Consider the following 22151-nt stretch of genomic DNA (forward strand, 5'->3'; position numbering starts at 1 on the left):
TACGAAACTTGAGAAAATAAGAAGCCAAGAAAATTAGTTCTTTTTAATAATGTTTGGTGTATATTCTGATTTTCAGACACCATTTGATTCACTTAAAGTAAACATATCCACGTTTTAACATCCACCCTGACAGCAGAAACAAAACACAATAAAGCAAAACAATAAATTCTTGGCAAGTAAGGTGATTCCCTCCCTCTCTCCCTCCATTCTTTCCTTCCTTCCATTTCATTTAGGGTTGTAAGCACTTTGCAAGTTATCAAAGAAACAACAGTGCAAAACAATTAAAGATACTTCAATGGAAACTTGCAGTCTAGTGACGGAAACAGACATAAATAACCTAATGAATGATTATTACACATAATATGTTCTTTGAAGGAAATGTGCAGGATGCTATGCAAGTGTGAAACAGGGGCAATGCACATGGTGGAGAAAAAAGACTGCCCTAAAAGAGTGCTGTTTGAGCTAAGATCCAGAGCAAAATTTGCAAGTAAATGGTGAAGGGGATACAGGTGCTAATGTAGTAGGCAGAGACAGGTAGGAGCATGGTACGCTTAAAGGATTAACACAGAACAGTCCAATGTGGTTGGAGTATAGACAGGAAGAGAAAGAGGCCAAAGCTGACGCTAGAGAGAGTCAGGGGCCATGGGTCATGCAGGACTGTGCAGGCTACGTTCGAGCTTTAGGCCTTTATTCTAAGGGCAATGAGAAGACATTAAAGTTGGAGACCAGCAGGGCCACAATCAAACTGGCATTATAAATGACCACTGTGTGGTGTAAGAATGACTTCAGAGAATGTACTGAAAGTGGAATGTATTGAGATCAATGAGAACCTTCCAGCAGTAGTTCAGGATGGAGGTAATGGGGGTTTGTACCTGGGGACTGTAGGGTGGGTGGGAAGGGAATTAATTAAGCTATGCTGAGGAGGTAAATGAAGAGATTTTCTTGAGGTTTTATACCTCATTTACCCTTGAACCCTAAAAATCTAACCTAATGCCTAATTTCAAACAATGACAATAAATAATTATTGAATTAAATTTAGCAATGACGCATGCACTATTTAAGGGCAGCTGACTCAAGAGATAATTATTTAAATGAATATCGACATATTCAACCCAATCATTCTCCTTCCTTTAGGAAATTTTAGTATAGGCCCAGTAAAACATAGAACTGAGTCATTATCATTTGAAAACAGCCAATGTGGCTCATTTAGACCCAAATCCCTACAGTCAGACTATGTGGACAGTCACTGGCTGTGGTTTTCAGTTTAAGTACTCAGAGTTCCTTGCTTAGATGATGACTCTTCTGGAAGCTATTCTAAATTCATTTACTTTAAACATAAGGAAACATTTCCAGGAAATAACAGTCTTTTTGGCAGGAATTTTTATCACCAGAAACTCTGACATTTTACAGAATGCAACAAATAAGTAGTGTAAATATTGCATACTCAAAGGGAATTTCAATTTTAATTAAAGCCCACCCTCCATTTTAAAACAAATCTTGTTAAAAAATATCTCCTCCCCTTAAGACGGTTGTAATTTTAGGGTAATATCCTCTAACAAAAGGCATTTATCTGTGATCCAGTGTAAATGTAACATCTTAAATGCAAAAGTACAGCAAAATTCAATGAGCTGAAAATTATCTGAAACATTTAGTGAATAGATTTATTATATTTTTTTCTCTGCTACTTATTGAAAAGGAGTCTCTTTTCTGATATTCATGGGGTTTATTTTTAACAATGGACAATATTTAACAGAAAGTTATATTAAGGTGTTAAATTTACTCTAAAGGTGAAATACCAAGCCACACATGCATATCTCAGGAAGACTAAGAATTCCAGGTCACCATTAGTTTATAAACCCTTTCCTCTCACTACAATCATTGGTGCATCCTTTCTTTTCCAGGATGTTATGTAAAACTTAGTCATAAAATATACTGATTTTCATTGATTCCCAAATACATACTGAATATACCCTTATTCGGTTAAAAAGCTTCCCCAAGGCTATGTATTTGCACACTGGATATCCAAGAAAACCCCCCTGATCCATCCTCAAAGACCTATTATTTCTGCTGTTGTAGGCTCTGTTTTCTAGATGGAAGGCATGTCACCTCTTCCCATTTCACTTCCCAAGGATCTACATTTCACAATGCACGCTGGGATTGTTAATTTTTGAGTCAACTTGGCTGCTGTAAGAGATGCCCAGATAGCTGGTAAAACAAATCTGGCTATGTCTGTGAGGGCGTTTCTGGAAGAGATTAGCATGTGACTGAGTTGACCAAGTAAGAGACTAGAATCATCCAATCCACTGAGGGACCTAAAGAAGCCAAAAGGGGGAGGAAGGGGGAATTCTCTCTCTTTCCTTGAGCTGGGCTGTCCATTTTCTCCTGCCTTCAGACATAGGAGCTCCTGCTTTCTCGGGCCTTTGGACTCCAGGGCTTACAGCAGCAGCCCTGCTTTCTCAGGCCTTCAGTCTCACACTGGGCTTGCATGGTTTTGGGGCCTTTGGACGCAGATGAAATTATACCATCAGCTTTCCTGGGTCTCCAGTTTGCAGGGGCAGCTGTGGGACTTCTCAGCCTCCATAATCATGTAAGCCAATTCTCATAATAAATCTTCTCATATATCTATATACATCCTATTTGTTCGATTTCTCTGGAGAACCTGACTAATACCCCTTAGCCTCAACTGTGAGTGGCTGAAGGTAATATCATCAAGGCAGCCCATTTGGATGTCATTTCATGCAGTTTAAGATGTAATGCCAGTTCCTGCCAAGCCCCACCTTGTTTCCTCTTATCCTCTCTTTTTTTTTTTCTTTCCTCTTATCCTCTTTGACGCCTCATAGTTCTCCAACTTTGCCAGCTGGCAAGGTTGTTTGCATTCTCTTCTCTCAACATTTTCCCCCAATGTATCCATAGGATTTATCAATGTCAGTAACTCCCAAAATGCATGGCACTTTTTTCTTTTGATATAGTTTATTCCTAAAACTTGATACATATTCTAATTGAATCTCCTCATTTCTTTTATTTTAATAAGGAAATTTAGACACAAAAATGTAGATGACTCACTCAAGGTCACAAAATAAATTAGTCGCAGGACCAGGACTGCAACACATATTTCTATGTTCTGTAAAAGTTTACTCTCTGCGTAGATAAATGAGGAAAGATTTTAAAGGCATAGTGTTAAGGAAAAAAGTAAAGAAACAGATTGATACACATAATATAACACTTACATAAAGTAAAAGTTCAGGCATTAATGTGGCAATACACATTAAATGTTAGGATATTTTCCTTCATGGTGAAGGAAAGGGAATGGGAATAGAACATGGGGAAAAAGTATAATAAATAAGTAAAAACATGAGAGATTTTGCATGGATCAAATATGATAATGAGCCATGAAGTGAGTATAATATTTTATTGATTCCTTCCTTGGATTGGTTTTTTATTGCCAAGAATAGAGCTGTCTTTCTGTCACTTGTAACCCATGCAATCTGACAAAACATAACTTGTTTCTAAAACTTTTACACAAGTTAGAAAATCAGTTGGCCATCTGAACCAAATGAAGCATGCAGACCTCAACTTGGCAGCACGGGAAAAGGAAAGAAGGGTGCCAAGGAGTATGGAGAGAAAGGGAAATACTACCATCATTTATAGCAGAAAATCATAATATTTTTGCCAGTTGGTGTAGTCATGACAAATGAACACAAAATCTAATTGTGGCTTAGAATTGTATCTCCCTTAAAATATCATACCACGGACCAATGTAGTCAAAAGTAAGTTGTGTGTGTTTTGCCAAAAGAAAAAAATATTATTAATTTAATCAAAGGCAAAAAGATTAATTACATTTGAAGATATACTTCTGAAGAGCCTTTAAACTGTTTTATATTTTGTTCAGCATACGACAAATTTCTTTACTTCTTATTTGGAAAACAAAGAAATAAATATGAGAAATATATGTTTAAATAACTGACAAAAATAAATAGATAAATAGATTAAAAGACTTTAAGTAGCATTGATTTTTTTTTTTACCAAAAGGACTTACATTCATTTCCCACACTCAGTGTTTAAAAGTATGCATTTAAAAGATACTTTATTAATAATGTACCTCAATAATACTATTTCTACTATACAGTTGATGAAATCAACAGAGAAGACGATTGACATATCTGAGGTTACACAGAGAATATAGCTGCAAGTCTCAAAAGTAGTTCCAAAATATCACCTAGATGTCTATGATATGATAGGAAATTAGTTCCCTATTGAAAAGAAAAGAAATTTCTAGCTCCTCTCAGATATTTCATGGCCAGTTAATCCTTTCCGTGTGCTTTAAGATAATTTATAAATCATATGATTGAAATTATAGATGCCATATCAAAAGACTCACTATTACAGAGTTTTCAAAATAGTTCTCTCTCTCCCTCTCTCTCTCTCTCTCTCTCTCTCTCTCTCTCTCTCTCTCTCTCTCTCTCTCTCTCTCGCTTTTCAAACACATTTCCACCACTGAGCCCGTTATCTCTACTCAAAAGAACACTTTTCCCTGGAAAATGCTGCCTCTAAATTTTAAACTATTCTTGTTTACTTTTAAATTAACCAGATAAGCTAGCATTTAAAATCTGCTTCCAGAAAGATAAAACACTCCAATCTTCCAAGACATCTCCTTAAATATGTGTATTTTATGACGTTTAGTAAATTTCTGGCACCAGCAAATGTCCTTTGGACAAAGAAACATCTGAGACAAAAATTTTATTTATCACTGTTGGTTGAAATACAGGAAGAAAAAAAAAACACACAAGTTTCAATGGCAACAAAGACAAAAATGCTGGAGGTTCCATTTTGCCATAGAAACCAGCCCTATACTGTAAGTTATATTTAATTAAGAGCCCTTTATGTCATCATGTGTGCATGTTGTTTCTTTTACTTATGGTAGTTCCCTTGAGGCCCCTGAGAACTTTTAGGTTCCCTTCAGGCCTAACGTGCTTTATTTTTTTTTGAAGTAGGATTGTACCAAATCCTCTAGCCGACTCACATATTCCCTAATCACCCTGTTACGTATTATTAAAATTTTCATATATTATATGATATTGTAATATGAAACAGGAAAGAGGCCAAAGGATATTTTTGTTAGAGAATGTGGAGACTTAGGCATGTTTTTATATTCCAAAATGCTATTTATTTGTTTAGAGATTATTATCTTTAAAGGTTTGTAGGGCAAATCTGTGGAATTCCATTGGATTTTCTATTTAAATCCACTAGTTTGAATTTGAAAAATGGTACATAAGAACATTCTCCTTAGTCTATTTTTTATATTCAGTAACCTAGGGCAAATCACTTAGCACCTCTAAACCTCAGTTAAGTTACCTCATTTGCCAACCGAGGCAAATCTCCCTAATGGGCATATGAGAAAATTGTGATGCTGATATGCTAATAATGGAAGTATTTTACACACACACACACACACACACACACACACACACACACACAAAACCAGATGATTTCAAGAATATATGATTCAATAAGAACCTTTCTTGTTAAGCTATGAGGGGTTGATTACCTCACCTTTATGTGGAATTATTCTATAGTATTTTATGAAAGCGTGTTTTCAATTGTGTCTGACATAATAAATCAAAACTGCTCACTAAAATGTGAAGTAAATAAATGTCACCTTGAGCTTTGTACAACTCTGATCCGAAACCCATAAACTAGTTAGAATTTATGAATACTATAATTTTGTCTTATACTGGATTTCCATTCCTAAATAAAATGTAATCTCCATAGAATTATTAAAAGTCATATGGATTTGTGCTGTTTCTGCCTTTACGGTGGAGAAACAAAGATATGTTTGGCAACAAGTCTTAGTTCACATAATTTATTACAAATTAAACTCAGGTTTCTTTTATTACCTGGGCAAATTCCAAATAGTTTACTCTTCACTTTTGTTCAGTCATCAAAATGATTAACTTGAGAAACAGAGTGGGCTGTTCTGGAACAATTCTGGAACTACCTCTTTACATTAAGCAGACCCAGCAAAAGGTCCAGGAAAACCTAGTTGAGATGCCACAGGTAATGCTCATAAGTAAACCTGATTGTAGGAATTCTCAGTGACAACCAAGTTGGAGGGGAGCAAAAAACGAATCATAAAGAAGTGGCCACTGTGCTCTTTTTGTTATATGTTATGCTCTTCTCTTGCTTAGACATTTTTTTGTGGTAGGCTATTTAAGCACACACAGTTTTTACTGAAGCTATTCTGTCACCCTACATATGGAGAGAAAAGGGGAAGGGGTACAGCTGGCACCATGTCTGCTTTTCAGATTGTGGAAGAGGTCCTCTCCTTGCTGCAGGGCCTTTGTACCCCCTCATTGGTCTGTTTGTAATAACCCTGTGCCCACACTTTTCACTTTGCTAAGTAGTCAACATAATAAAACGTTCAGGTTTCAGTTTGAATGTCATGTCTTCAGGTAAGCTTTCCCTAACTCTACAGTAAAAACTACATCCTTCCAGTCAGACAGTCTCAGTGTGCCCATCTCTATTGTTTCAGAGCAACTGCATCTTTATTTAATATCTAGTTCCTCGACTATACTTTGAAATGTGCAAGGACACATCTTCTCCTATTGTAATTGTTTTATATCCAGCATGTCATGCAACACCTGGATTATAGTGTTTAATCAATATTTGTTGACTAAATAAATAAACTGAAAATAATAATATAGTATGATATAATACAATAAATAATATAATATAATATATTTAATGATCAAAGAGGTTAAAACTGCCATAAGAGGATCAAGGAGGGAGAGTTTTAAAGAGTAATATTAAGAGGTCAGGATTGTTTTTTCATCATTTGAGATTAGAGTAGCTATTGATTCTATATTTCACTTATAGTGATTTCAGGTCCATGAACTGAATTTCTGTTTTCCTCTCATTTGTTTTTATCTCATTTTTAATATCTTGAAAACTTCCATAGCAATGTACTTTCCTTTACCCCAAATATGTGTAACAGAGCACTAAGACCAAATTATTTTTTTTCTTTAGGCTTGCTAAAGCTACTATTTGATAGCACAGTCCAGATAGTACTGAATCAGTTTTTCTTAGGATTTCTTCAGTCTGTCTGGAAGATAGCTCATCCGGTTCCAAATGTAAGGCTATTCTTAACCTTTAAAAATCTTAAATCCTAAAACCTAAAATCTAAACCTAAAAGTCTAAATCTTAAAATCTTCAGTCCTTAAACTTAAAATGTAAACCTAAAACCTTAAAAATCAGGGCTGACTATAAGAGGTGACATGGTGAAAGCATGTAAAGGACGTAAAATGAAACTAGGACCTACAGGAGTGTGGAGGTTCACATCTCAGGGAGCTCAGCCCAGAAGGGCCCGCTTGGACTATGTGCCCACCAGGCCTATTAGTCCTGACTGCGATTAGAGATAAAGGCAGATTTCTGAAAAGGAAGGACAGTCATTTGACTTCCAGGTGTGCAGAAGTGGAAGATGTCATTAGATTCAATGTAAAAAAATGGTACAGGGCTTCCCTGGTGGCGCAGTGGTTGAGAGTCCGCCTGCTGATGCAGGGGACACGGGTTCGTGCCCCGGTCTGGGAAGATCCCACATGCCGTGGAGCGGCTGGGCCCGTGAGCCATAGCCACTGAGCCTGCGCGTCCGGAGCCTGTGCTCCGCAACGGGAGAGGCCACAACAGTGAGAGGCCCGCGTACAAAAAAAAAAAAAAGGTACAGTCAGGGCTCTCTGGCCAATCACAATAATAGTGATAATAATAATCTTAGTGTGTCTTATTTGTTAAGCTCTTACTATATGCCATGTACCATGCTACATGCTTTACATATATCATTATTTTTCATCTTTGCAACAACTCAATTTCTTTAGTGAGGAGCTGAGAGTAGAGGCTTGGGCGACATGCTTGGGTCACACCACTGTGTTAGCAGAGCTGGTCACTGAAACCAGGCATTCTGACTCTAGAGCCATGCTCTTAGCTTGCTTAACCACTGTATGATACATGTTGATTTTTCCTGTTTCTAAAGACACTTGGGGTTTCCACATCACATCTCTAATTTGTAATCCTGTTAATGCCAAATGCTGTCCATTTAGATCCATGGACTTTTTATTGGCAGCTATAGCTTCCTACAGCCGTGATACACACATGAGTGGCCCTGAGCGTGATAAATACACTGTTTTGTGTTGTGAAGTTGGACAGAGGCAGACGGGATACAGGGTTACTTGTGCCAGAGGTTGTCAGGTAGTGATGAAAAGAACAATTTGGTCAAGGGAGCCTGGTACTCCATACAGCAGGACTAAGATAAAGGATGATGCTTGTTAATCTGAAGCTAGTCTGTAATATGTTCTCCCAAACAATTAAATTACGCTCAATCTCTAATATCTTCCAATGATAGTTAGAATTTTAGTGTGGATGCCCTTTAGTTTCAAAGATAAATTGATTTAAAGTTGAAGGCAGCAAAATTATTAATCACTTACAACTACGATTTCCTTGGTTGAGTAAAATTTTGTTCCTTGGGAAATTTGACTTATGTTCACCTCTAATATGAAGAACAGGATGTATAGTTTATTAAAATAAATTTTCATAATGAATAGCAATCAGTCTTCAAAAGTCTTCAGAAGTAAGGCACAAACACATCACAAGGTTGGGGTTTATGATGTCACTTTTTATATTGATCCAAGTCAGCCTCACTGGCTCCACAGCTCCTTTTCAGAACTTCAGAGAATGCCTTCTCTTTCTTCTCCATGATGGCAACATTCTTAGTTCTCACCCCTAAGTCTTTCCTTGTGTTACTTAATCAAGCAGAACATTTTGAGTTATTTTGACTATTCTCTCTTACCCCACCCTCAGACCACATTTTATTCTACCTCTCAAATTTTTTGAACCGATCCTTTCTTTTTCATCCCTGTCATCACTATATAATTTCATCATCTTTTTTTTTTTTTGCCTGAATTATTGGAAGTGTTTCCTAATTCATTTTCCTGTCTCCTCTTATATCCCTCAACTCAACCCTCAAACTTCCTGTCAGAATGATTTTCCTAAAGGGCAAATTATTTCATATCACTTCCTTTTTCAAAACCCGGCAATGACAATTGCCTTTAGGAAGCACAACCTCCTTCGCATTGCATGTAAGATCCCCGATGATCTGGCCTCTGCCTACCATCTCTCTTCTCCTCTCTGAGAAGTTTATGTTCTGGGGAATTTTGAGGGTCTTGAAAGTGCAGGGCCCTCTCTCACTTCAATGCCTTTTACATTGTTCTTCCCTTTGCTTGGAATGTGCTTCCTCACTCTGTCCTAAAAAATTCCTCTTCCTTCTTCAGAGGCTCAGAGGTCTCTCTACATCCATAAAGCCAAGCCATCTCATTTTTGTTCCCCTTGGAGACAGTCATTCTCTCCCTTTTCTTTGTTTGCAAATACTGAACGCATAACATGGTATTTAAATGGTGTCATAAAGATCTTTTTCTATGTACGGTACTTGACATGACATGGCATGAAATTCTCATTTTCATTGGATGTTCTTTAAGAGTGCATGCTCCAGAAAGAGACTGTGTCAGCTCAAATCCTGCTCTGCCATTTACTACCCCTTTGATCCTAGACGATGTGCTTTATCTCTCCGTACCTCCATTTCCTGACCTAAAAATGGGGATATTAATAATAATGTATTATACTTCAGGCTCCAGATTATTAAATGAGATAATGCATATAAAGAGCATAAAACAGTACTTGGCACTTACTGAGTGCTCAGTAATTTATTACTTATTAGCTACTTTATTATTGTTATAATTTTCATTTTAAAATGTAATCCTAATAACTGGCCAGAGATATTAATAATAATAATAAATACTATGATTATTGTTGCTAGCACTATTATATAGTCTGCCAGAATCTGAAAGAGAAGTAGGCTAAAAGGACCCTTCATGGTACATGAAAATCTGAAAAAGACATTTATGAATAATAAATAATTAATAATAATAATTAGCATTAATATTATATAAGATTAATATACTGTATAATAATATAATGAACCATAGATCATAAAGCTAAATATTTTTCATTCATTATCACATAGCACTAATTGTCATATTCATATTAAACTTACATGTATTCTCACTCCGCATATCAAGATACAGCTATTCACCTATATATAAACAGCAGGAGGAAGAATGAGAGACTTAAAGGGTCAAAATAGGTCAAAGATGGTAAAAATAAAGTCTTGGATAATTGAGTATTATTACTTTTTTTAATAGACTGCTGTCTCTTCAGTGTCTATCTCTGGAAAGCCAGAACATTTGTTATAATGTATGTATAGTCATTTAAAAATGATTTTCTCTGTTTCCAGAGAACAGTTTGAAGCAATCATTTGCTTATGGCTCATGACTGACCAAGAATGATGACTCATATGCAGAGTGCTGGCCATTTTCTTCTTTATTTTGATACAACAGGGAGATTGCAACTCTGTAAAACAGTTAACTCTTGTAATCATTTAAAAATACATTTTTATCTCATCTGCTCTGATTGCTAAAGTACCTATGTAAATTTTGTTAAAACTCATATAAAGTCAAAAAACATAGTTACTGCCAAACCGACAAAACACCAAGAATCTGATCAGTTTTGTGAAAGTTTTTCAAAATTATTAATCTATAAAAGCAAGTGGCAATTTACAGGTCTTGGATAGTCTGTTGCTATGCAAGCTAGAGTCTAACATGTCAGTGGGACCAATGTGCTAAGATATGGTATATGGACAGACTCTACTGCTGTTACTTTGTTGTTGTATTGATGATACTTCAATGCGTGGGACTGTTGTCTGTCTCTAGAAGCATTTTTGTCCCTGGTATACATGCATGCTGTGGTTTTGCACTGTACAGGTAATAGTGTCCCTTAAAACTTTAGTTTAAAATAACTGGGGAAGTCTTCATGTTAGAAAGAAATGGAGAGCTGCATTTTCCCCAAACTAATAGTGATCAGCTAAATTATAACCATAAAATTTTATAATTTGACATTTTTCAAAAGTAAAATTAATGAATTAGAATTAAAGATTCACATAGATTAAAAAAAAAACTTCCATTGGGGTTAACCATTCGTTACATTAATAAGAGTAATTTTAGTGGCACGGTAGAGGTGGAATTCAATTACAAGTGAGTTGAAGAAGAAAGAATGGGCAATAACTAAATGAAGGTGAATGTCAAGATTTTTGCTACAACCTTGACTGTGAATAGAAGAATGATTTAAGGAGGTGCCTTAAGAGGCATGTATGAAGTGAGACAAACTCAGGAGAGGAGGAAGAGAAGTATAATGATAACCTTAGACAGCAGGGTCACCTCTCTCTCAGATCAGAGGAAAAAAGGTAAAAATTGTAAGGTTAAACGTGTATGTTGTGGTGAAACTATGAGGAGGGGAAATTGAGTGCATTAATGCCTGAAGACCACTCTTTTTCTAAGCAGAAAATGCTAAAAGTGAAGGTGATCTGAGTAGGACAGGTACTTAGGGGAGGCTCTGTGTTTCTGCCCCTTCAATTCCCTGATCTATCAACTTCATATATCTCTTAGTATTTCTACTTACTTGTTGTACCTGCATTTACATCTGTGATAGCTGCTGGTATGGTGTACTTTATTCTGTTTCACTTTATTCACTTTCCCCAAATTGTTTTACTAATTTTTAATTTTTAATTTTATTACTGGATCTATAAAGAAATAAAAAAGAAGTAAAATGAAAACATAATCTCAGTTATATCTAGTTTATCTGAGATAGTTAAAGAATACCTTTCCCTATGAATATATTTTCCATATAACTGAAACATAACCCAAACTAGAAAATTAGAACTAGAAAAATAGAAAATAATCATTTTTGATGGGAAACTTTTTAAAGTGTTTGATAACATTAGCCTCATGTGTCAGTAATCTGGGGAATATACTTTCCTATCTGAGTTCTTTCACTTTTTCCCTAGTTTCCCAATAAAAGGTGCTGTCAAATGCTAGGTGTGTAGCCATGTTAGGACTTGTACAAAGCTGACATATGAAAGTAACAAGATAGAAACACCATATCTGGTTTATAAATACAATTAAACCATCTATTTATAGTAAATGTCAATATATAGCTAGTAAATGGCTCTAGTATGAAATATACATATGGCAAAATGTATGTTCCCCAAACCTTACAAATCACTGTTATTTGCATTAGAGTATCTTTATATAGCATAAGAGAGTAGTGCTCTTAGATATCTGCTCACTGGCTACCTGCCAAAGCTCTCCCTGTCATCTTTCCAAAAAGATTCCTGATAGAACTTAGAAGAGTGGTTTTTAAAAGTTAATGTGCTTAAGAATCATTTGAAAATCTTGTTAACAATTAGGATGGATGGGTCTTGCTCCAGAAGTTCCACTATCAGAAAACTGCTCTTGTTAGCAAATTCTCCTGGTAATTTGGCTACATGTAGTCCTTGGAACACACATCTAGATGGCTAATATTTTCTATTTATCTCTATCAACTTAGCTGGAAGCAGGCTATATTCCTTGTAATTTTCATCAGTAGCCAAAGATTTTTTTAAGATAATTGATAATCTTCCTCACAGACAACTTTGAAATTACCTTCTGTTAAGACCTAGTCCCTGCCCCAGGGCTGCTCTGTTATGCAACATTAAGCATTCTATACTTATTTGTATTATTTATTCATACACACACTATAATATCTTATGCATAGCATTTGTGCAATTGTCTCTATATGATACAAAAATCACATTTAATTCAAGTTGATTAAAACTTTGTTCTACACGTCCTTATCTTTTTAAACAAAATAAACTCACCATAAATTAAATGATTCCTAATAGCACCCATTGTTACACTGTTAGGCAATACAATTTTTGTCTTCTTTTACATTTTTCTGTGCCATTCCCTATGGGTGTCTTGCCCATAGTAGGTACTCAGTAAATATTTGTGGAATAATCAAGTTAATTGTATGGTAAATAAGAATCCAAAGGCTATGATTTAGGGCCTAGAATTAAAGTATAGGTCTTCAGTGCAGATTGATGACATTCCTTTAGCAATGATAAAACTATGTTTTAGTTTCCCAGTTTCAGAAAGTTAAGGCTGATGGAAAACTAATTATTTAAAGTGTTGTAGTTCTATTTTTTGTTATTAAAAATAAATTCTCCATGTTCACACATTTTTATATAAATACTTTATGAATCAATTACCTTCCAGTTCTTTGTTTAAAAATAAAAATTACTTATTTGTAATCTATTATTTGAGTAGGTAAACAAACAGAGCATGTTTTTAAAATATAGCCTTTTTGTATAAAGATATGTAAAAACAGACCTTTATATCTTCTTAGTAATTTCTTATCATGTTGTGGAAAATAGCCTATCATTACTGCATAATATAATAATTTTTCTTTTTGTGAAAAGCACTTTTTAATCCTGCAACTTGTATGATAAAATATCACTTGTATTTACTAATTTAGGGTTCTAGAATATATCTTAAATTTATATATTACCTGTTACAAAAACTCACATTTAGATTACACTTTAGATGTTATCTTTAACACGCTACCTTAATTGAGGTCATCAGCATTCCTACATGATGAACTTGATATTACAATATGAATATTTTATGCTGTAATTTGAAATTCTCTGAGCCATCAATTCATAGGAATTTGTTTATATGCATTAATGTGGGTCAGTGATCTGTGTCTCTCCCTGGCTATTTGTTTATTGGAAGAGAAGAAGGACGATGGAAGATAAATAACTTTTTTTTTCCACATTTGTTTCCTCACAAAGATTTAGTCATAAATTCAACTGTAAAGCAATTCAGTCAGTTCCCTAAATCAGAAATGAACGGTTGCTTTTGGTATAAAGTTATACTCTGCTAATTTAATGACTTGCTCATATATGCTGCTCATTTCTTGTATAGGAATAAAATCAAGTTGGAAAAAGGAAATAAAATTTCACAATATTGACTATAGTACATGTTGCTTCTTTTTGAAGCCCATAGTCTTCTTTAGCACATTCTAATTAATTTTAGAGGTAGAAATAATTGATAAATTTCTTATTCAATTCAAATGAATAGTCATTGAGATCAATACTGAAGTCTCTGCATCTCTTGATATGCTTTAGGTCAGCATAAACCTTATGATTTCTCTTTTTTGTTGAGTGCGTACACAGAAGCTGCTATAATTATGTAGAACCACACCCTTCATATAAAACACACATTCTACAGTCCTTAAACAGAGGTTGTTTAAAGCACATAGCACAAATTTGATTTAGACAAGGTAAGGCATTCTTGAGTTATCCAATAGTTTGGGACGACCATGATAAAAACCTGAACTAGATTTCTGCACCTAAAATCTGCCTCTGCCTGTCCTTTGCTATTACCACAGGGGATTAGGGATGGGTGAACCCAGCCGTGTTTTGGGTTCATCAAACATCTTGAACTGCTTTTCCAATGTTCTGGGTTAGGCAAAACCCAAAATGTGTTTTGCCAAGCACATTTTCTCTTAATTCTTAAACCCAGGAGTATTTTAAGGTCAATTTAATCCATATGCTTCTGATTCATTTACACTAAACTCATCAAAATGTTCTATCTTAAGAGCTATCTAATGTGCAAGAAGCTTTTTGAATATTTTATAAGCCTTTTAAAGTCAAATTCATTGGACTTTTACATTCAGATGGGCCAAGAGCAAGTGAACTCAGACCCCAAAACAATCAAGTTTGGTTGCAAAGTCTAAAACATCAAGGTTTGTGATGGTCCTAAACTTGGCTGTGCATAGCTCAATCCCTGGTAAGAATATATATTAACATTATTTTTGTACAATGTAGACTGTGTAACACAATGAATAGTGAATAAAATGCAAAATAAGGCATGGAAATATAAAGAAGCCAAGTGACAAATAATTCAAAGCAGACTGAATGTCTGTTCTTTAGCAAGAACCATGCACGAGCTAACATAATGGAGGATGACACTGCATCTGTTTTCATTTTTCTTTCTTTTGGGAAGACTTTCTTCTTTTCGTACTGCATTTGGACTTTTCTACAGTTCTCTTCCATTCCTATCTTTTGGACAGTCACAGAACTTACAGCTAGCATTGTAGCACTAACATTAAATAAAAGAAAATTATGTTTAATTATGTTTAATATCATAAAAAAGGGTTCGTTTTTGTCATGAAAAAGGTAAAATTGGATTACTAACTTTATTTCTTAAGATATTATAAATTTTAGGTTTGCAAAATAACGAACAGGTTGAGATTCATTATGAATTTCACAAATCAAATTCACTATCAATGCCCCAACTCTTGTAAATTTAGGCTGGATAATACTTACTAAAATTTGTAATAAATAAGAATCCCATTTGATTATATATAGGTAAATTCATTTTGATCTCTTTTGATTATTTCTATATGATTTAGAAGACCAGACTATATTTAAGATTTGTACATAATGGTAGTTAGGGGCTTAGCTATGTACATAAGAAAACTAAGCAGTAAAGTAGAATAAGAGAAAGTAGAATAAAAAATTGGCATGGAGAAATAATTTATTACATGCTAAAAAGCTAAAATCTTGTTCCTACTTTTCAGTTATGAACATTTCTAAAAACTAGACCCAGACATTGAGTAAAGTTAGATAAAAATCAATAATAATTTTAGCATAATCTTTGCACATAAGAAAAGTTTGTTTTTCCTACTGTTGTTGTGGTCTCAAAAAGCATTTTAGTGGCTTTCCAAATATCTGTTGTAATAAGACACAAATGATAATAAATATCTTTATAATCAGTATCTCAAGCATCCTATATTCCCTTTCAGCACTTTCTCAGAAATGTTGAGGAGTGACATAAATGAACACATCAATGGAGAGTAGGAGGTAGGAACAAGTATATTGCAGTGAGATTGAAATTCTTTACTAAAATGACACACTTGAACATTTTTTTCCCTTTCTCTATATACCATATTTTTGTTTAATAACGCCATACTCAGATAATAGTTTTTAAGAGTTAGGGCTTTGGCAGTAGTATATTTTAGTGTTCAACCCTCACCAGCTGGTTAACTTTGAAAATTTTTAAATCATTTTTTAACCTCAATTTTCTCCTCTGTAGAATGAGGACAAAAAGCAGGATTCTTAAAATTATTGCAAATGACAATATACATGAAAAGCTTAATATCAAATGAACTTAAGACCATGTGATAAGTGCCAAATAAATAGTACCTGTAAGATGGACAATCTACTTTTTTTTTTTTTTTAACTCTCAGGGATGGATTATCTACTACCAAAAAAGGTAATGCCTATTCCAATTATGCAAGACTTCTTGCTGTGTCAGCTTGGCTAGGTTACAGTCCCCCTTTATTCAACCAAAAACTAACCTAGACGTTTCTATGAAGGTATTTTCTAGATGTGATTAAGATCCATAATCAGTTAGTTGCATTTAGGTAAGAGAAATTATCCTACATAACCTGAGTGGGTCTGATTCAATCAGTTGAAATGCCTGAAGAGCAGAGCTGATGCTTCCCTGATGAAAAAGAAATTCTGCCTATGGACAGTAGTATTTGACCCTGACCAAGACTTCCAGCCTGCCTTTCCCGATAGCCTGCCCCGTGGATTTTGGAGGTGCCCAGCCAGTCCCCACAACTGCATAAGCCAATTCCTTGCAACAAATCTCTTAAAACAGATCTCCTGTTTCTGCTTCTCTGCTTGAAAGCTGGATGTTGCATGAATTTATTCAGCAAACACTTACTAAGGGTTTTCTATGTCTCAAATCAAGTATTATTCTAGAAACCAAGGACTCTGTACAGAACAAATTAGATATTTCCCCTGTCATCACTGAACCAACAGAGGATATTTCCTGAGATAAATTATATATAAATAAATATTTAAATTAAAATAATAAAAAGTGCTTTGAAGTAGAAGAGATAGAACATTATTTTAATATTAGCCTTTTTAGTTTCCATATGGAACCATTTAAAATTTTTTCTAGTGAATTTAAATCATACTTATATCTTAATTCAGCGATTGTTTTGTTTCTGTGAATCTAGGGTTTCTATTATTTAAATGCAAATGTAGATTTTCTTCTAAGTGGAAAAAGTGTAAAAATTTAAGCTTTCTGAGTTTAATGTATTCAGTGAACAAACATTGATACATTGATTGAGTGCTTCTAGGTATATGAAATTGAGGTGAACAAGGCAGGGAAGGGCCATTTTACCTGCATTAGGATCTAATGTGTTACCCAAGTGATTGTCATTGTCATTCTTTTTTATTGTATTGTCGTGTAGCTAATATGATGTGCTCATTCATGTGACTACAACATAAAAAAACTAATACTTTCAGTGGGAAATACTTAATCATTAAGTGTCTTTATCAGAATAATTAGAAGATCCTTTAACAAGTAAAAAGAATTTTCATCATTAAGCGTTGAAAATAAGGATGAAAATTTTGAGATTTGGTATGTGTTTCTTATTTAAATCTTGAAGGAATAAACAAACACATCATCAGTAAGCAAATTTGAAGGGGATCCAACCCTTCAAATAGAAAGTGTTACAAATAATTTTTCTATTAAAAACATTATTTTCAATTTCTTCTACATTATTCCAATATCACAGGCAAGTTAGCCTTTAAATCATGTGTGCTTAAATTCACAAAAGTTTATTACAGTTTCTCATTTATAATTTCACAAAATTTTCCAGAAATTAGCAATTTGATTGGAAAAAAATGAAATGTTTTCCCTTTTCTTTGATTGTCTGTGAACATACAGCTCCTGCCCCCGTGAGCAATCAAGAGGACCATTTTACATGCCTGCTTAAATTTCAAACTGCCAAGCCCTTTAGTGGCCGAGCCCTAGCCTGGAATTTGATCAGATATTAATCAGACTTAAAAAATAAGAGCTGGGGACTTCCCTGGTGGCGCAGCGGTTGAGAGTCCGCCTGCCGATGCAGGGCACACGGGTTCGTGCCCCGGTCCGGGAAGATCCCACATGCCGCGGAGCGGCTGGGCCCGTGAGCCATGGCCGCTGAGCCTGCGCGTCCGGAGCCTGTGCTCCGCGACGGGAGAGGCCACAACAGTGAGAGGCCCGCGTACCGCAAAAAAAAAAAAAAAAATTATAACTTTTCGTAAACATGTTTTTTAATTACCCTGAACAGAAAGGAAATGTAATATGGAAATCTCCAATTTCTCAGACTTTAGTAATTTCGAAGGTTAAAACAGTTGCTATATTGTGAATGTCAACAGCTTTCTAGGAAGAATATTAAAGGAACAAATTTTCTACATTAAAAGAACAAATCTTTTCGAGGATTATTCACGTATAATGAAACAATTTAACTATCATAGAAATTGGAGCCAATACAATTGGTAATTGATGTCATTAAACTACTGCTTATTGCAGATTTTACCCATAATTGTCATGAATGGGCTGTTGGTGTACCAAGAAATCTTAAAGTTGTTTTTACTTTTACAACTAGTTTTATATTACAGCCATTCAAATATTTATAAAAATTCAAACATTTGTAATTATATATTATAAATTATGAATTAATCTTATCCCTCATATAGACATTCTTAGCTCTTCCTTACTCCACTCTACCCTACAATTAGCTCATTTTCTATTTAAGTCATGATGGAACCTATTGCTTTATTGTGTGAACCCTCTGAGCCAAAACACTCTTCTCTAATTAGCCTAGTTTCATAGTCTTTTGAAAATGCAAGTACCCACAAATTAATAATGCAGAACTCCTTAGTAATTCTCATGAAAAGGATTTTATGTAAAATTAAGGAAATATAAAAAAGACCAAAGCTCCCAAAGCACCTCACTTAAATGCTATGTAGTTTGCAAAGAGCAATTAAAGTGATTCTACACGTTACTTTCCTTCAGTTTTTCTTCTTTGTAAACATGTCCGAGTAAAACAAATGTTTACACACAACCAAGCAATAGATCAATATGGAGTGAAGTAAGGAAGAAAATATTGAAGGAAAATCTGTAAGCAGTTAGAAAACATGGAATTTTGAACCTTAAGCACCATGGTCCATAATGAACAAATCATGCCAGACCATGATGATAGGCCTGTTTGATAGAGTTGCAAAACTAATTGGATGAAGAGGATGGAACTGACGTCATGTATTTGGGCTTCAGTGAAGCATTTGAAACAGTGGATCATGAACTTTTAGTTGCAAATTAATTATAATTGTTTTGGATGAGAACAGAGTCACATGGATTGGGAACTGGCTGAAAGATCATAAACAAAAATAATAAATGGCAATGAATCCAGCTGAGGATAACTGCAGCAGGTTTTCATAATGGTCAAAGTTTTGTAAATCTCTATTTATTTGTTGCTTAAGACTATTTTTCCTCAATAATTTCGAAGTAGAAGTGTTTTCAGAGGTACCCAATATAGTACCCAAAGAAAACAATCAGATCAAAATATGAGTTCATATGAATCAATATCTAATTTAGAATTTATGTTTGACTTAGGTTGACTTTTGAAAATGTTATATAAAAAAGTAGGAGTGCATAATATTCAGGCAATAACTAGTATCAATAGAACAGAATATTTTAAATATTTTACATGTTATTAACTATGTCTTACCCCCTTAGTAAAGTAAGTTCAGTAGCATCTCTATTAGAAATGTATCAAAGAAAAAAACTAATCTTTTAATTTTTATAAATAATGCCTGTGATTTCTCTATACTTGTTTAAATTAAATGGATTTTTATAGTAATAGGAGAACAGCATAACATATTTAAAACATAATATACACAATGCAGATTATTTTTTAGTTTTTTTTAAAAATTCACAATACAACTTTTTAAAACTGCTAGGAGACTATCAGAAAATAACACTGAAAGTTAGATTCTTTTATGAAAGAAGAAGGAAATTATATATATATATATATTTTTTTTAACGCCCAAATCGCTTTTATTGGAGGGAGATGGGGGGAACAGGAGTGGGGGAAGGTTCTTCAACTACACAGCTTGTTGATTGGCACTGCTTCCTGAGTCCTGCGGCTTCATCACACAGAGCAGGCAGCTCAGGTGGGCTGGAGAAAGGCTCAATGCACAGGGCTTCAAATGCTTCATCTGCCCGGAAGGCTAGCTCCACAGTGGCTGCGGCCTGAGGCCTTGCTCTCCGGCTGTTGAAGCTACACTCACCCAATGTCCTCCCGTCGTCCAGAAGTTGGTCGTCCTTGTACAGCTGCTACTCTTCCAGCAGCCACTTGAGCTCGATCACGTTGCTCTGCTCCTTGACATCCGTGAAGATGGTGGTCTTGTGGCAACGGATCATGAGGAACACCTCCATGGCAGTGGAAGCCTCTCCCCGAGATTTATAGTGAAATACGACAGAACAGCTTTTCCGAATTGTGGGCTACGAGATAATTTTAGAAGTTATGCAATAAAGTTTTAAATTGTATGCATTTACCTATATTAGGGGAAAAAGGGATTAAATGACATAAATATTACTTAAAATATATTTGAATTCAAACAAGTACGTTATCTCAAGAAAAATATTCAGGGCTTCCCTGGTGGCGCAGTGGTTGAGAGTCTGCCTGCCGATGCATGGGACACGGGTTCAGGCCCTGGTCTGGGAAGATCCCACATGCCGTGGAGCAGCTAGGCCCGTGAGCCATAGCCGCTGAGCCTGCTCGTCCGGAGCCTGTGCTCTGCAGCAGGAGAGGCCACAACAGTGAGAGGCCCACGTACCGCAAAAAAAAAAAAAAAAAAAAAGAGGAAAAATATTCAGTGAAAGATTGTACAGTAGTATAAAATATGCCAAAATTCAGGTAATTGGTACACAGAAGACTAATGTTTGGGAAATGTTGCATTTAAAAAGCCAATATTGTCTTACCCATTGAACCAAAGATAGGTTTAATTACATGAAAGGGTAATGTACTGAGACCAATACTGGCAAGATTCTCAAGGAAAAATAAGATTAAAATGTTAAACAAATAAACAAAAATAAGTTTCATAACATTCTATATAATCCCGAAATTTCCCACCTCCAGCAGACAGCTCATTTAATTAAACAATATTCCATTAAATTTTTACCATCACAGCAAATGAACCTGAAGATTTTCCTAAGATTTAACCTAATGAAGTGATAAATTCTGACTTTTTTACGCTTCCAATTTTTAAACATCAATAGAATGAAATAAAAGCGCATTAAACTTAGAATAGAAAAAAATTATTGTCACCATGAGGTTTACTTTAAATGAAAAGAGTACATTTGCTGCTTGTAACTGAACACTTAGTTGAATGGAAATTACTGCTCTAAGATTATATCACCACTTATTTTTATTTATAAAACCTAGAAAGATAGAGGCACAAGAGAGCTAGAGTAAAATACACACATTGAGGAAAAGGCAGATTTTAAAATATTTTACCCAAGCAGAAGCAACGGAAACTTTTGGTGTGCACAACAGCCTCCCAAGGTTAAAGGTGGGATTTACATCACTGGTTGTACTTAAAATTCGCCCTGAAGAGCACTGAGCCCAACATTTAAGAGAATTCTCACAGGAGAGATTAGATGACCTGTCACGGCTTTCCATTTCATATTTACATGATTTTGTTGTCCTAATAATTATTCTTTTGGAAAACAACTTGCTGGCAACTTAAGGTTTTAGTTTTATCGTTGGGAGTTGTCTGGCTGTGTTCAGCTAGAGTTGAGCTGTCATGTCTAAAATGGCGAAGTTAGGAAAAGGTACACCATGGATCCCAGCCTTTCCTTGAGCATTTCTGCTTACAGAGGCAGTGTTAATAATTCTCAGCTTTTGGGAGGCTTCCGGGAAGATGGCGGAAGAGTAAGATGTGGAGATCACCTTCCTCTCCACAGATACACCAGAAATACATCTACACATGGAACAACTCCTACAGAACACCTACTGAACGCTGGCAGGAGACCTCAGACCTCCCGAAAGGCAAGAAACTCCCCACGTACCTGGGTAGGCAAAAGAAAAAAGAATAAACAGAGACAAAAGGATAGGGACGGGACCTGCACCAGTGGGAAGGAGCTGTGAAGGAGGAAGGGTTTCCACACACTAGGAAGCCCCTTTGCTGGCGGAGACTGTGGGTGGCGGAGGGGGGAAGCTTTGGAGCTGCCGAGGAGAGCACAGCAACAGGGTGTGGAGGGCAAAGCGGAGAGATTCCCGCACAGAGGATCAGGGGCAACCAGCACTCACCAGCCCGAGAGGCTTGTCTG

The 22151-nt window shown here is 35.4% G+C and overlaps 1 pseudogene; it reads right to left on the minus strand.

The window, feature by feature from the left end:
- Window positions 1–19836: 19836 nt before the first annotated feature.
- Window positions 19837–20674, minus strand: LOC111163171 (elongin-B pseudogene; annotated as a pseudogene).
- Between the last annotated feature and the right edge of the window lie 1477 nt (window positions 20675–22151).

The sequence above is a fragment of the Delphinapterus leucas genome, chromosome 3 (assembly GCF_059928025.1).
Source record: "Delphinapterus leucas isolate spDelLeu-1000000601 "Yukka" chromosome 3, BTC_Dleu_Yukka2, whole genome shotgun sequence".
NCBI lineage: Eukaryota > Metazoa > Chordata > Mammalia > Artiodactyla > Monodontidae > Delphinapterus > Delphinapterus leucas.